Source organism: Lacerta agilis, chromosome 5 (genome assembly GCF_009819535.1).
Source record: "Lacerta agilis isolate rLacAgi1 chromosome 5, rLacAgi1.pri, whole genome shotgun sequence".
NCBI lineage: Eukaryota > Metazoa > Chordata > Lepidosauria > Squamata > Lacertidae > Lacerta > Lacerta agilis.
This window is the reverse complement of record NC_046316.1, coordinates 56,551,492-56,563,635: the sequence shown is the minus strand read 5'-3', so window position 1 is coordinate 56,563,635 and position 12,144 is coordinate 56,551,492. Positions and strand designations below refer to the sequence as shown.

The 12,144-nt window shown below is 43.3% G+C and overlaps 1 long non-coding RNA gene across 1 annotated transcript; it reads left to right on the top strand.

The window, feature by feature from the left end:
- The first annotated feature begins 329 nt into the window (after positions 1-329).
- Positions 330-7,062, top strand: LOC117046314. The gene is made up of 4 exons (XR_004426560.1): positions 330-484; positions 1,636-1,666; positions 6,464-6,517; positions 7,016-7,062. It is a non-coding gene; the product is annotated as an uncharacterized LOC117046314 (long non-coding RNA).
- The last annotated feature ends 5,082 nt before the right edge of the window (positions 7,063-12,144 follow it).

Sequence of the window (12,144 nt, the reverse complement as noted above, 5' to 3'; positions counted from 1 at the left end):
ACTTGTTAAACATCACTAGGAAATAATTGCATTACAGTCAGATGCATGAACTCATTATGTTTTTAACAATAGAAGCTGGGCAAGCTATTCACTTTGGAGAATTCTTTGCATTATGCTTCCTATCATGGGCTCAGGGTTCATGGATATGGGGAACCAGCCTCCTCCCCCCTGAATTTCTTTTACAGCAACACAATAGAAATGGATGCAGAATTCTTTGGCAGGCTGGGGTTAACGGCAGCATTGTCCTCCATCTCATGACTGTACACAGATGCTGAATTTACACTTCTGAAATACTTCTCATTTTATACCCCAACATGTGCATAAAAAGGGAATCAGAGAAGATGCCACCCAGTGACACTCAGCGCTTCATATTTCTAAGAGATGACACAGTTAGGACTGGATATACCTTTCAAAAGCCTTAACACCTCGGACCCACATTTGGATCTCTTTCCCTTGATTGCAAGTTGTGTGGTACAGCTGAAATGTGAGTCGGTGCTTAGGGCAGCAGGTGTTGGAACTGAAGATCATAGTGGCTTGTGAGCTCGTGATCTAAATATAGAATGTCAGGCAAGAATTTAGCTCAGTGCAGTCACATGCTGCTTGTAGGCTTCCCATAGACATCGGGTTGGCCATTGTGAGAACAGGATGCTGGATAGTTGGTCTGTATGCCACAAACTCAGCTCTAGCCAGGGGACTGCAAGGAGACCAGCCCCACCAGTGAAATAAACCTCCTTGCACTAAAAGGCCAGAGTGGTTCCTTCCACATGAGCCATATAAATTAAGCTTCTGGGTTGGGTGTGAGCAGTTATGAAACTTGCTCCTGTTGAGCAGAGATAATTTTTGTTTGCCTTTATTTCAACTTCAGCAGCTTGAGACCATGATGTGCAAAGAACTGTCTCATTGATGTGGTTTGCATGTACAGTCGTACCTTGGTTCTCGAACGCCTTGCAACTCAAACGTTTTGGCTCCCGAACGCCGCAAACCCGGAAGTGAGTGTTCTGGTTTGCGAACGTTTTTTGGAAGCTGAACGTACGACGTGGCTTCTGTGGCTTCCGATTGAGTGCAGGAAGCTCCTGCAGCCAACTGGAAGCCACGCCTTGGTTTTTGAACATTTTTGGAAGTCGAACCAGCTTCTGGAACGGATTCCGTTTGAGAACCAAGGTACGACTGTAATCCTAAACTAAGGCTTGGTGTTAAGTGCTCAAGCCTTGAGCTTGTGCATTCCCTCTGCCCTTCCAACATGACCACAATCAGGAGGTAGGAAGTTTTCAGTAACCATTGTTCATTACAGACAAACCAGAAACTGTGGTTATCCTTAACTATGGCTGGAAAGATGAGGTATAAATTTACTACACTAAATAAATTACACACAGGCTGACAACTGGGCAAATGTGTGTGCAATTAAAGCTGAAATTCCCCTGTTCAGTTTGATGAGGCACAGAAGTTAGGGCAAGTGAATCAGATCATGCTTTTCTAAGATCATCCTTCAGTACTGTCTTAATGTTATTCACAATGGAATAGGAAAGGAGAGGAAAAGAGCATCTTTGCAGACAAGCAACACTTGAAATGCAAAGAGAAGAGTAACTATTGCTGTAAAACAGTTTATTGACCTATCAATCCTTATGTTCTTTTCAGGATTGAGAACTGCTTACCCTGGGAGAGAAAGGTGAGTGTTAGCTCTTGTGAGCACTCTGCTATTTTATATTAAATTTCCAAAACAGCCATATTAATATCTATACTCTGCCAGAAAACAATTAGATTAATATTTAAACCCTTTGAGAAAACAATCAGATAGGGATCAGGCAGGTTATTTGACAAGAGACCGTTGGGTTCCAATGCTCACTATTGCAACAATTTCTCTAGATTAGGAAAGCATTTCCCCGGAGTGTACCATAGATTGAATAAAATGTGTATTGAAAACATAATGAAAGAAACATGATTAAAAAGCACAACAACTTGCTGATAATTATTTCATCATGCCAAAAGAAATGAAGCCATTTTAAAGATACAATTAAAGAGATCAGTAATATAAGGCAATCAAACTGAGCTAATGTACGATGCCAGCCTATTTTAGGGCAAACCCACTGAGCAACAATTCCAAATTGCATGGATTAGAAGTTTAAAACTTTCCACTTAACTTACGGAAGGAGGTGTGCAAAACAAATACATTGCATGAATGCACATGCAACTTTCAGCACAATTTTTTTTTTTTGCGGGGTTTGGGGAGGCAATGCTAAGCTAGGAAACCTGAAAGTGTAAGAGGGATAGTAAGGGGGAAGTACCATAGGTCTCTGTGCTTTGCATGCAGGAGGTACCCACACCTTCAAAAAAGAGCATCTCATCTGGGACAGCTATGGGTTAATGGGCAGAATAATCCTAAAGAGGGACCAGGGGGGCAAGGAGTCTTCCACTTTTTATTCAAAGCCCTGCTGGTTTATGCTGGCCAGGACAGAAGATGGGAGCCACCTTTCTTCCCAATTTGTGTCATGCCAGCTCCAGTCTGACATAGCTGAGTGTGGAATCCGCAAGGCTGCTCCAAAACGCCCCATTCCAGCGCTTTCTGCAGGCTTGACCCAGCTGGAGAACCAAAAGCTTACCACCCACTTTGGCGGAGCTGAGGCCTTGGCAATATAGGACAGCGTTGTATGTTCATATGTCAATTGCAAGGGAACAGAAAGCAGGAAGCTGTGGCTATGGTGATTAAGAGGAGATGGTGACATCACTGAGCGTTATGTCAGATAATGAAGCTCAAATGAGATCACACCTCTACTTCCATCAATAGAGAAACTGCAATGCATGCGAATGAGAGGGAAGGAAGGAAGGAAGGAAGGAAGGAAGGAAGGAAGGAAGGAAGGAAGGACAGACTGGACTCTGTTGCTGAAGAAGAGTGCTATAATCTAAGGCCATGATGCATGGTGACAGCAGCATGGGCATGGCATGGAGGTAAGGGATGAGAGGTGTGTTTAGGGCAGTGTGGCTGGTTCCTCCACACAGGGCACCACATTACTAAGGTCTGCCCCTGAAGGAAGCATAACAAGTGCTATCAAGCTACGGTTCTCTGTTTTGGGTCCTCAGGGGAAAGGAGAGGGTTTTATACATGTGGCAACATGTTAAGAATTTTGCATATGAATCTGTTCATTTACGATCAGTTCTTTTAAGCAAGATCAAAGCTTGCTTAAAAGATGTTTCAAATTATCATAGCGATGGGAGAGATAAAAAAAGGCCACAGAGTCCAGGCTCCTTTCCAAAGGACAGCTGGGATGTTCACAAATCTTATGCACAATGCAGAGGTTACTCATCCCTGCTTTAGAGAGACTCTCCCTACACGGGCAACTTTGCCGTGTTTTCCTATCACTGGATCCAGGCATTTTTGGATGGCAGGCGGCCTTTGTTCAGTGATATTATGATATTCAATGAGCAGGTCCAAAACAGCTTAGTGAAGGCGGACATACAGAATTGGTAATGAGGGCTGGGATTTCAGCCTAGGTTTGCCAGATCTGTATATGAGCTAACAACCTGGAAGATTGTGTTTAAATGGGTCTTTCAACATTTAATGACATAGTTTGCTGAATAGCCGCAAAACCTTCAGACTCTTTTCAGGATTTTAAGATTTATTGCAAAATGCAGCTTTCCTTGCAGTCTTTACTATAAGAGAGATTTTATTATTATGAGAACAGTTTGCAATGTGTAATTCCAATTCATTTCCACAAGAGCTCTTTCTGTTCTCCATCACTGCTTATTTGGGGGGAAGTTTGATTAATCTTCTCCTGTTGGTATTTATATTCATCTAGAACACAGTTGCCACAAATGATCAGGATCATTCTTAAGGTTTCAAATTTGTGATGTTTGTTGTACCCGCCCTCTTAGCCTTCCAAAATAATGATTCACCCCTGTGACACTTGATCTGGAAGACCTTGTCTAACAGCAAGTGGACAGTAACATTGGCAAAATCAGAGAATCATAGAATTGTAGAGTTGGAAGGGGTCCCAAAGCTCATCTAGTCCAACCCCCTGCAATGTAGGAATCATTTGCCCAACCTGGGGCTTGAACCTATGGCCCTGAAATTAAGAGTCTCATGCTCTACCTACTGAGCTATCCCTGCCATAGAAACTGGAATTGATCCTACCTTCACCAAACTCCCAACTGGATGACAATGCTGTAGAGGATCTGTCTACTGGTCTAAATTAAGCCCCCCCCCTCCCCCCATGCATGCCCTACTAATGTATGCATTATTATACACATTTTCTGGTTGGAAAACTGCGTCACAAAATCCAGCAAAGTGTGCATTTAGAAGGCTAATTGTGTTTTGATTTGCATATTGGTTTGAATATTGCAGATTAGGTATTTTATTATTAAAATGCAAATACAGTTTAAATTCTATCCCCAACAGGAGTGGGGGCAAGGCAAAATGTGCTAATGGTTAACTACTGCTGCACCAGCCTTGTACAGCCTGGCCAATGGGAGAGTGGGCTCTGATTTTTAAAGCTCAGAAGCCTCTCTCCCCTAAGCATTTCTTTAAGGCAGGGTAGCATGTCTAGCCTTCCTTGGTTGTAATGTAGCATTAATAGCTGCTCCGTTCCAAGTAGCATCCTGCCTCTTCAACTTGTCCATACTGTAGATCTTCCTTTTGGATTTTGGGTCAGTGCAGGTAAGAAGGGAATAGGAAGGTGTTTGTGAGCACCCTGAGGCATTAATTGGATGGTGAAGTGGGCTTCCCTAGGTTAGCCTCTTAGGACTATAAGGATTAGGCGATAAGGATTGGAATCCCCTGTGGGCCATGCCTGCTTCACCCACACAAATATCAGGGGCTGCAGGGTGTGTGTGTGTGTGTGACAAAGGTAAGCCTCCTTCAACCCATCTGTGAATGTGTGCAAAAAAAACTAGGAGGAGGAACAATGGCAACTACTCACAGACTTGCAGGCAGGATGGGGCTTGCTCAGAACTGCCTCTCTCTGTGTGTCCTGCATGTGTGTGAGGTGAGCAGAAGCAGTGCTTTTTCCTTGGGGGGGGGGGGCGGACACAGGGGTATGCATACCCCTAAACATTTTGTGAATCTAAGTTTGGCCTCATTGAGGGGCAGTATTTCAATATGAGTAGAAAAATGAGAGTGCTCCTAAACATTTTTTTAAAGTATTTTTTATTAAAGATTTTCTTGATTTACAAAGAAAAAGCACTGAGCAGAGATTCTGCAATATCAGACCAGGGAGTTATACATATACAGGCAGTGGCATAGCGAGGTGGGGGCGATGGGGGCAGGGCACCCCGTGTTCCACTGGAGGGGGGGTGACACTTGGCGCAACACCCCCCCCCCCGCGATGCCCAAGCTGAGCCCCACCGGCAGGCCCCGAGCAAGCCGTGGAATGAGGCCGCTCCACCCTGCAGCCCATCTGGGGCCCACCCGCCGATGCCGCTATGGAACGGTACAGCACGCATTCGCAGCAAGTGCCCCCCGTTGTACACAGCGGCATGTGCAGCACGCATGGTATGTGCAGCGCATGCGTCACTGCACACGGCACATGCATTGTGCGTCATACACAGCTACACTGCACATGCGTACCACAGAGCGGCACACGCCACAGCTGCGCCCCCGGGTTTGCCACCCCAGGTGACCAAGCGGCTTCCTCTGCCACTGTATACAGGAGAATGGAGTTTAGCCTGTTGCAATTTTTTTGAAATAAAGCTTGTAGTCCTGGTTCAGCGGAATTCTGTATCTCATGCTCTTATTCCTTAGTTGGGGAATTAGAACTCCTTTATACGCATTAAATTCTGACATGCCTTCTTATGGCTACACTTGTACTACTTTATATATTCACTGAAAATGTGATGCTCTAGGGCATGCACAGCGTCTCTGTACAGTTAGTGAACCCTTGGGACAATTTACTTACTTAATGCCTTTCATATAAATTTCAAGGCGATTTACAACCTTACTCTAAACTAGAGCCCTGTGTCCCTCCAGCTGTTGTTGGATTCCAACTTCCATCAGCCCAACCAGCTTGGCCAACAGTCAAGGATGATGGAAGTTGGAGTCTAGCAACATTTAGAGGGCCGCAGGTTCCCCACACCTGAATCAGAACAGCTAAAAATGAGTGTAAAGCTATAACAATAACCACCCAGGGCACAGACTTCAGTTTTCCTGATCCAGCTGGAAAAGCTTGTCAAAACATAAGTACAGGCAGTGACCATTTTGTGCATGTCCAATTGATGCGTGACTGCTGACAAATGGGTCCTTTTTGATCTAGAAGAGGGCAGAATGGGGCATGACAGAATGGGGTGGGGCAGGTTTATGCACACCGCACTAATGAGCGTGGGAGGCAGCAAAGGAACCCTTGCGCAAAATGGTCACTGCCTGTATCTTCATTTCCCCCCATAAACTACAAATAGCGGGCACCTAATGTATCTCAACAAGATGGTATTCCACAAGACAGAGGCAGTCTCACTGAAAGCCCTGCTTCTGATATTTCAGGAACTTCAAGGAAAAGCTCTGCAGCAGAAAACAGTGACCCACGGAATATGCAAGGTATAAGGTGGTCTCTGGCAGGAGTAAGTAATATTACTGCAGGGTATACTTAAGTGAGTGTGGGTGTGAGAAACAGATACCACTGCAGTATGTACTGTGTTTGTGTAAGTACTGTGAAGTTTCATAGATCTCCATTTGTGAAAAGAGTATTTTCCATTTAGTCAGCTGCACAAAATTCTCCTAAGGAAGAAAACTCATTATTTCATTAGCATATGCAGGCACGATTCATAGGCTTCTTTAAAATGAATATACAAACTATCAGGTTCAGACTCAAATATCCTATATTAACACCATTCTGACCACCAGCACTTAAATAACAAAGCATTTTTAGATGTCAGCAACCACTGGCAGATATAATTAGCGAAATCAAATTCATTTCATTGTGCAAACATCATAGAATTTACGATCCAGTAATGCATGATGAGCCCTTTGGTGTCTAAAATGGCTGTGAGTCGTTTCACTCACCCTTAATAAATAATCTTCTATCTCTCTTTGCAGGCCTATCATGACTGATCAAAGTGAGATGCTGCCTGGGCTAGATTTGCACCCCCAGCCTTCAGAATAAGCCTTGTAGAATCATTCCTTTAATGGGCAGCTCTCCAGTATCAAAACCTTTCTTCACTGCATTATATTTTTTCATATATGGTACGTTTGACAACTAGGCATATATAATAAGGTGTCTGAAATACTAAGCCCAGACAGAGAACCTGCTGCCTTCCAGGTCTTGGACAAATCCACACTGTACATTTCAAGCACATTCAACACCTTTTCAAACCCCATGGAATCATCTTCCTATCTTGCACAGGGTAACTTCAGATATGGCCACACAATCCATTTTTAAAGTCATTGTTTGGTGGCATCCCTAGTTAGAATACTTCTTTCAATACCCCCCCCCCCCGCCATGTTTCCTGTTTCACAGGAAACAGACACTGCTTTAAAAGAAACTGGCGTCCTTTCAGCTGTTTATGTTTAAGAGGACTTTACAAAGTACTTTGTTAAACTGTGAATGTACCGTTTCTAGAACCAGAGAGTTTGGGAGTCAGCTGAGACTCCTCACAAGTCTGATTTCCCCAAAGTAAATGATTAATAATTCTTGAAAGCTGGGCTTCAAAATATATTGTCTTTGGCAGGCAGAAAACGAGCAACTGAAAGAACTGAAAATGTTGACCTATAAACTATAGATATAGAGCAGTTATGAATCTTGTATACATTTATTTCAATTTGTACTCTAGCCCCTGGGTCTAATTGCGGATTTGGCCTTCAAAACCGAATTATCTTAAAGTGATAACTTATACAACATGCTGGGAAGAAAACAGAATATGGCAAAGATAAACAATGAGGACTCAAAGACTAATGTTATACCTTGAACTACATCCCCCTCCCTAATTATTTAAATTGAAAAGAATTGACATTGCTTTTGCCTCTTTAATACCAATGTGTTATTGCCTGCATCCCATTGCTAATTCAGTAACCTTCATTGCAGTATTGATGCTTCCAATTGCACGCAATTTATTTTGTTAACACATTAAATGAAGCGTCTGAAATAAGCACCTAAATTAGATTCAGTAGGACAGTTGTTACAATTTCATTAAATTCCAGTATACTTTGCTGCGGAGCATTTACTTTGTATTTTTAACTATTGTGTGCGAAATGGTTAGCCAAAGAAATGAAGGTGCCATTTGATTAAAAGCACTAAAAATTTAAAAGGATGTGCCTGGATTTAATTGCACCAAAGAAAATAGCTGTTAGATATTAATTAGCATATCTACTAAATGCCATTGCTCGTTTCAACTATCATTCTTTATTTGGGAAGACTTGCTTTGGGCAAGAAAAAAAGTAAAATCTGATGTAGCTGTTTAAATTGGACATCTATTGCAATGGGATGTGTTCACGTCCTGAAACCTTGTGCTGACCCCACCACTTGCGGGGGACGGACGGACAGACAGACAATGCTTTTTACACTGCAAGCATTTCTCCACCAGGCACTGCCTCACACAGTGTGTTCAGTACCCACCATGGACATGACCAAAAAGTGGGAGTGTGATGCCACAACCATAAATCTAATTCCAGGTAGGTGTCCTCAGCCCCAGTCCATTCCTTGTTCATAAATCTGACCATTGCTCATGTGCTCTCCTGGTAAGCCCCACAGAGGACCTTACAGTCTGCAAATAATAACACCCTGAAGATTTCATGCCCCAGAGAGATTAGACTGGCCTCGACCAGAGGCAGGGCCTTTTCAGCTGTGGCCCCAGCCTGGTGGAACGCTCTCTCACAAGAGACCAGGGCCCTACGAGATTTGACATCCTTCCACAGGGCCTGCAAGACGGAGCTGTTCCACCAGGCCTTGGGTCGGGGTTCAGTCTGACCCATTTTCTCTTTTTATAAGTGTGAAGGTTGCAGAGCAGAGAAACTCCTTCACCAAATTGTCTGGAGATCATGGCTTATTGGAAGACTAGAGCCATCCCAACCTACCTGCACAGACCCAACTTACTTTATGTCTGTTAGTATTGTGGGGAGGGACAAGAACCCAGGAGCTGGTGAGTTCTTTCTTGGTATGTTTCCCCCCCCCCCCCGCTTGCCATCCTGTGGAGGTAGCAGTGTTTCTTTGTTTGTTTTAAAAAAGGTAATCACAGTAGGTATGGAGAGAGATCAGATCAGGGACCTAATAGTTCAGGAATGAGCCCTTTCCCCTGCACAAGCTACCCAATTAAAAGCCCTCCCCCAGCTGTCATTTGCCAGGGTGGGGGAGCATACATGAACTTGTACAGTCAATGATAAGATATACACATGGAGCTGTTTGACCGTGGAACGGTCTCCTTCAGGAGGTTGTGAGCTCTCCTTCCTTGGAGGTTTTAAATCCGAGGTTGGACATGGATGCTTTAGCTGAGATTCCTGTATTGCGGGGACTTGGATCAGAGGATCCTTTGGGTCCCTTCCAACTCTACAATTCTATGATTCTATGAGTAGTAAGTAGACAACTTACACCAAAGCCAAACAAATCTGCAGGCATGTAGATGCGGTTTGTATTCAGTGAAAACACTATGAAAGGGGCTGCCTTTTCAAACTGGCTGCGGCAAGCCACCCGCTTCTGTCTGCTTTCCCAAGCCATGAAGCCTTTTCTGAGCAGGCTCCTGAAAGTGTAAGCCATCCTTCACAGCCTCTAAAGTGCAAGTTTTGTACGTGGCACAAAGGAGATTACACATCACAGAACGTACTCCTTGAGAGGAGTGCTTAGGTGCCAAGTCTCATTGAGGCATCAATTTCCTGGAGAAGGAATAACCCCTCAAAATTCCAATTTGGTAATGGACAGCCTCATTAGGAACTCGGAACGACAACAGCATGAACAGCCCGGCGATAGGCTGCTTGGCAACTGCCAAAATGTTTGTGCAGTTCATTAAATGGAACCCTTTTTGCATTGCTAATCCTAATGAGATGCAGCTCCCATTTCCATTCAAGCACTGTGTACTGGAAACCTGGAGCTGCTGCTCTCCCTTCCAAACTGATAATCTCATTCCGCTTGCAATAAATCCATAGTGAAGACCGAGTTCTGTAGAAGAAGACCCAGTTGGCTCCAGTACCAACCTACAGTGTTATCTAAGCAAGCGAAAGCAAGCTCCCTTGCTCTCCCAGCCCTAAGAAAAATGCATATGAAAGGTTGATTCTGCAATCCAACTAAGGAAGAAAACACAATGATATGAAAAGCTAGAGGAATTCTCCCATCTTTTGGTGACTGTGCGTAAACTTTCCTATTTTGCATAGCTCTTCCACAGGCAAAAGGAAGAAGCTAAATGTTTTGAGCTTACAACAGAAATGATCAATTTAAAGAGCTTCCAAGTTCCAGTGCATAAAGTGAGCAGAGACTTTTGAAATGCTTTCTTTTCCAAAATGGGCTTGACATTTTGTATAATACAAGAGAACTGGAAACTTGCAAAGAATAAATAAATCACAAATTGCTTTGCTCTTCACCACTGCTTCCCCCGTGACAGTAACCTATTGAGTTCACCTTCGTGGTGTTGGCAGAATCAGTAACTTGCCGAGAACAGAGACAACAGCCTGCTCTTAATGCCTAGTTTATAGATAATGCAGGCACTGCTATGTCTGCTGCTTCTACTGGCCCAAGCGAGTCAATATTCTATGGTTAGCTCTGAGTCTCACACAAGAGCACTGAAACACAGTTAAAAGAGGAATGCATTCTAGAATAGCAGAATGCTGTTCAATCTGCCACTTATTATGTAAGATTGCTTCATGCTGTCTTGTGGATCCACCAGAGGACCTATTGCAATCCTGATGGAACTGCATGTGGATCTAGTTATTGAAAACAGTCCTACCATTTTTGGATCAAGGGTCAGCATGAACTCAACTGTCCTCCAAAATCAATCTGCAGAGCTTGTGTCAGCCCAGTCTTATGAACCATTTGCAAGGTGATTCAACATCCACTCTGGGACCTTAGGGTGAGGGGCAGGTAAGAATTCAAAGTAATAATAATAATTAATGGCAACAACAAATTAATGGGAACCATTGCTGCATCCATAGCCCTTCTTAATCAGAATTCCTTAATCAGAATTGTTTCAGTGGTGCAAGATCATCATAGTGGAACTGCATGTGTTAATGTGCTGTTTTTTTTTTTTTTTTAAAGTATCAGCGACCATTTGAGTTGCCATGCGATGTGATGCAAGTTGCAATGTGATAAAAGTGGCAAGATGCAGTCACTTGACCCATCTGGTGGCCCTGGAGGTGAAGATCTGTGGGATAAAAGGTTGGTTCAAAACCCAGCTAAGTGTGCTAATTCTGATAATAGCTTGGAATGCGTCTAGTAGAAAATGGAGAAGCTGGCAAGAATTATTTACATGTATGAATTTTTGATTTGACTGTAAAAGGGGTGTAACAATTTCTTCATTTATGCGAGCAAGAACGCTAACACTATCCCTTGGGCTTGTATTAGGGAGGGGTGGTAGAGAGGATATAAGTAGATAAAAGCCTGCAATCATAAAAGCCTGTAAAACCCTATTTTTAAAAGCCTGTAGCCATGAGACTTATGAAAAAATCATGAGCATTTGGACTTTCATTCTTTAAAATGTTCCTAGCCCTCAGGTTTGCACAGATAAGTTCAATGGTGTGACTGTACTAAGCTAATATGCATAATTTATTCCCATTTCAGAATGTATGTTTTCCAGGTAGGTGGGAAGGAGAGCCCAAGAAATCCAAGGTCCACTGGTTATAGAGGACCAAATTTCTGCAGGGTTGTTTGGAGGATAAAGGGCAGGAGCAGGAAGGGAAAAAAACATAACTTACACTGAGCTCTGAGAGAAGGGGTAAGATAAAAGTGTAAATTAATTCAGAGAGAAAGTGATTTCTGATATGCTAGGAGAACTTTTTAAAAAAATGAAGAAGGGATGTAGCTCGGTGGTGGGGCAGCCATTTTGGATGCAGAAGGTTCAGTTCCAGAATTGCCAGATAGATCTGGAAGAGACTTCTGCCTGGAGATCTGCTGCCGGTCAGTGCATGCAATATTGAGCTAGAAGGACCAATGCTCTGATTCAGTAAAAGGCATCTTCCTTGTTCCTAACTGCCCCACTTGTAGTCACTACGTGAATTTAACTGAAAGAGGCACTCTGGTTTTTATACAT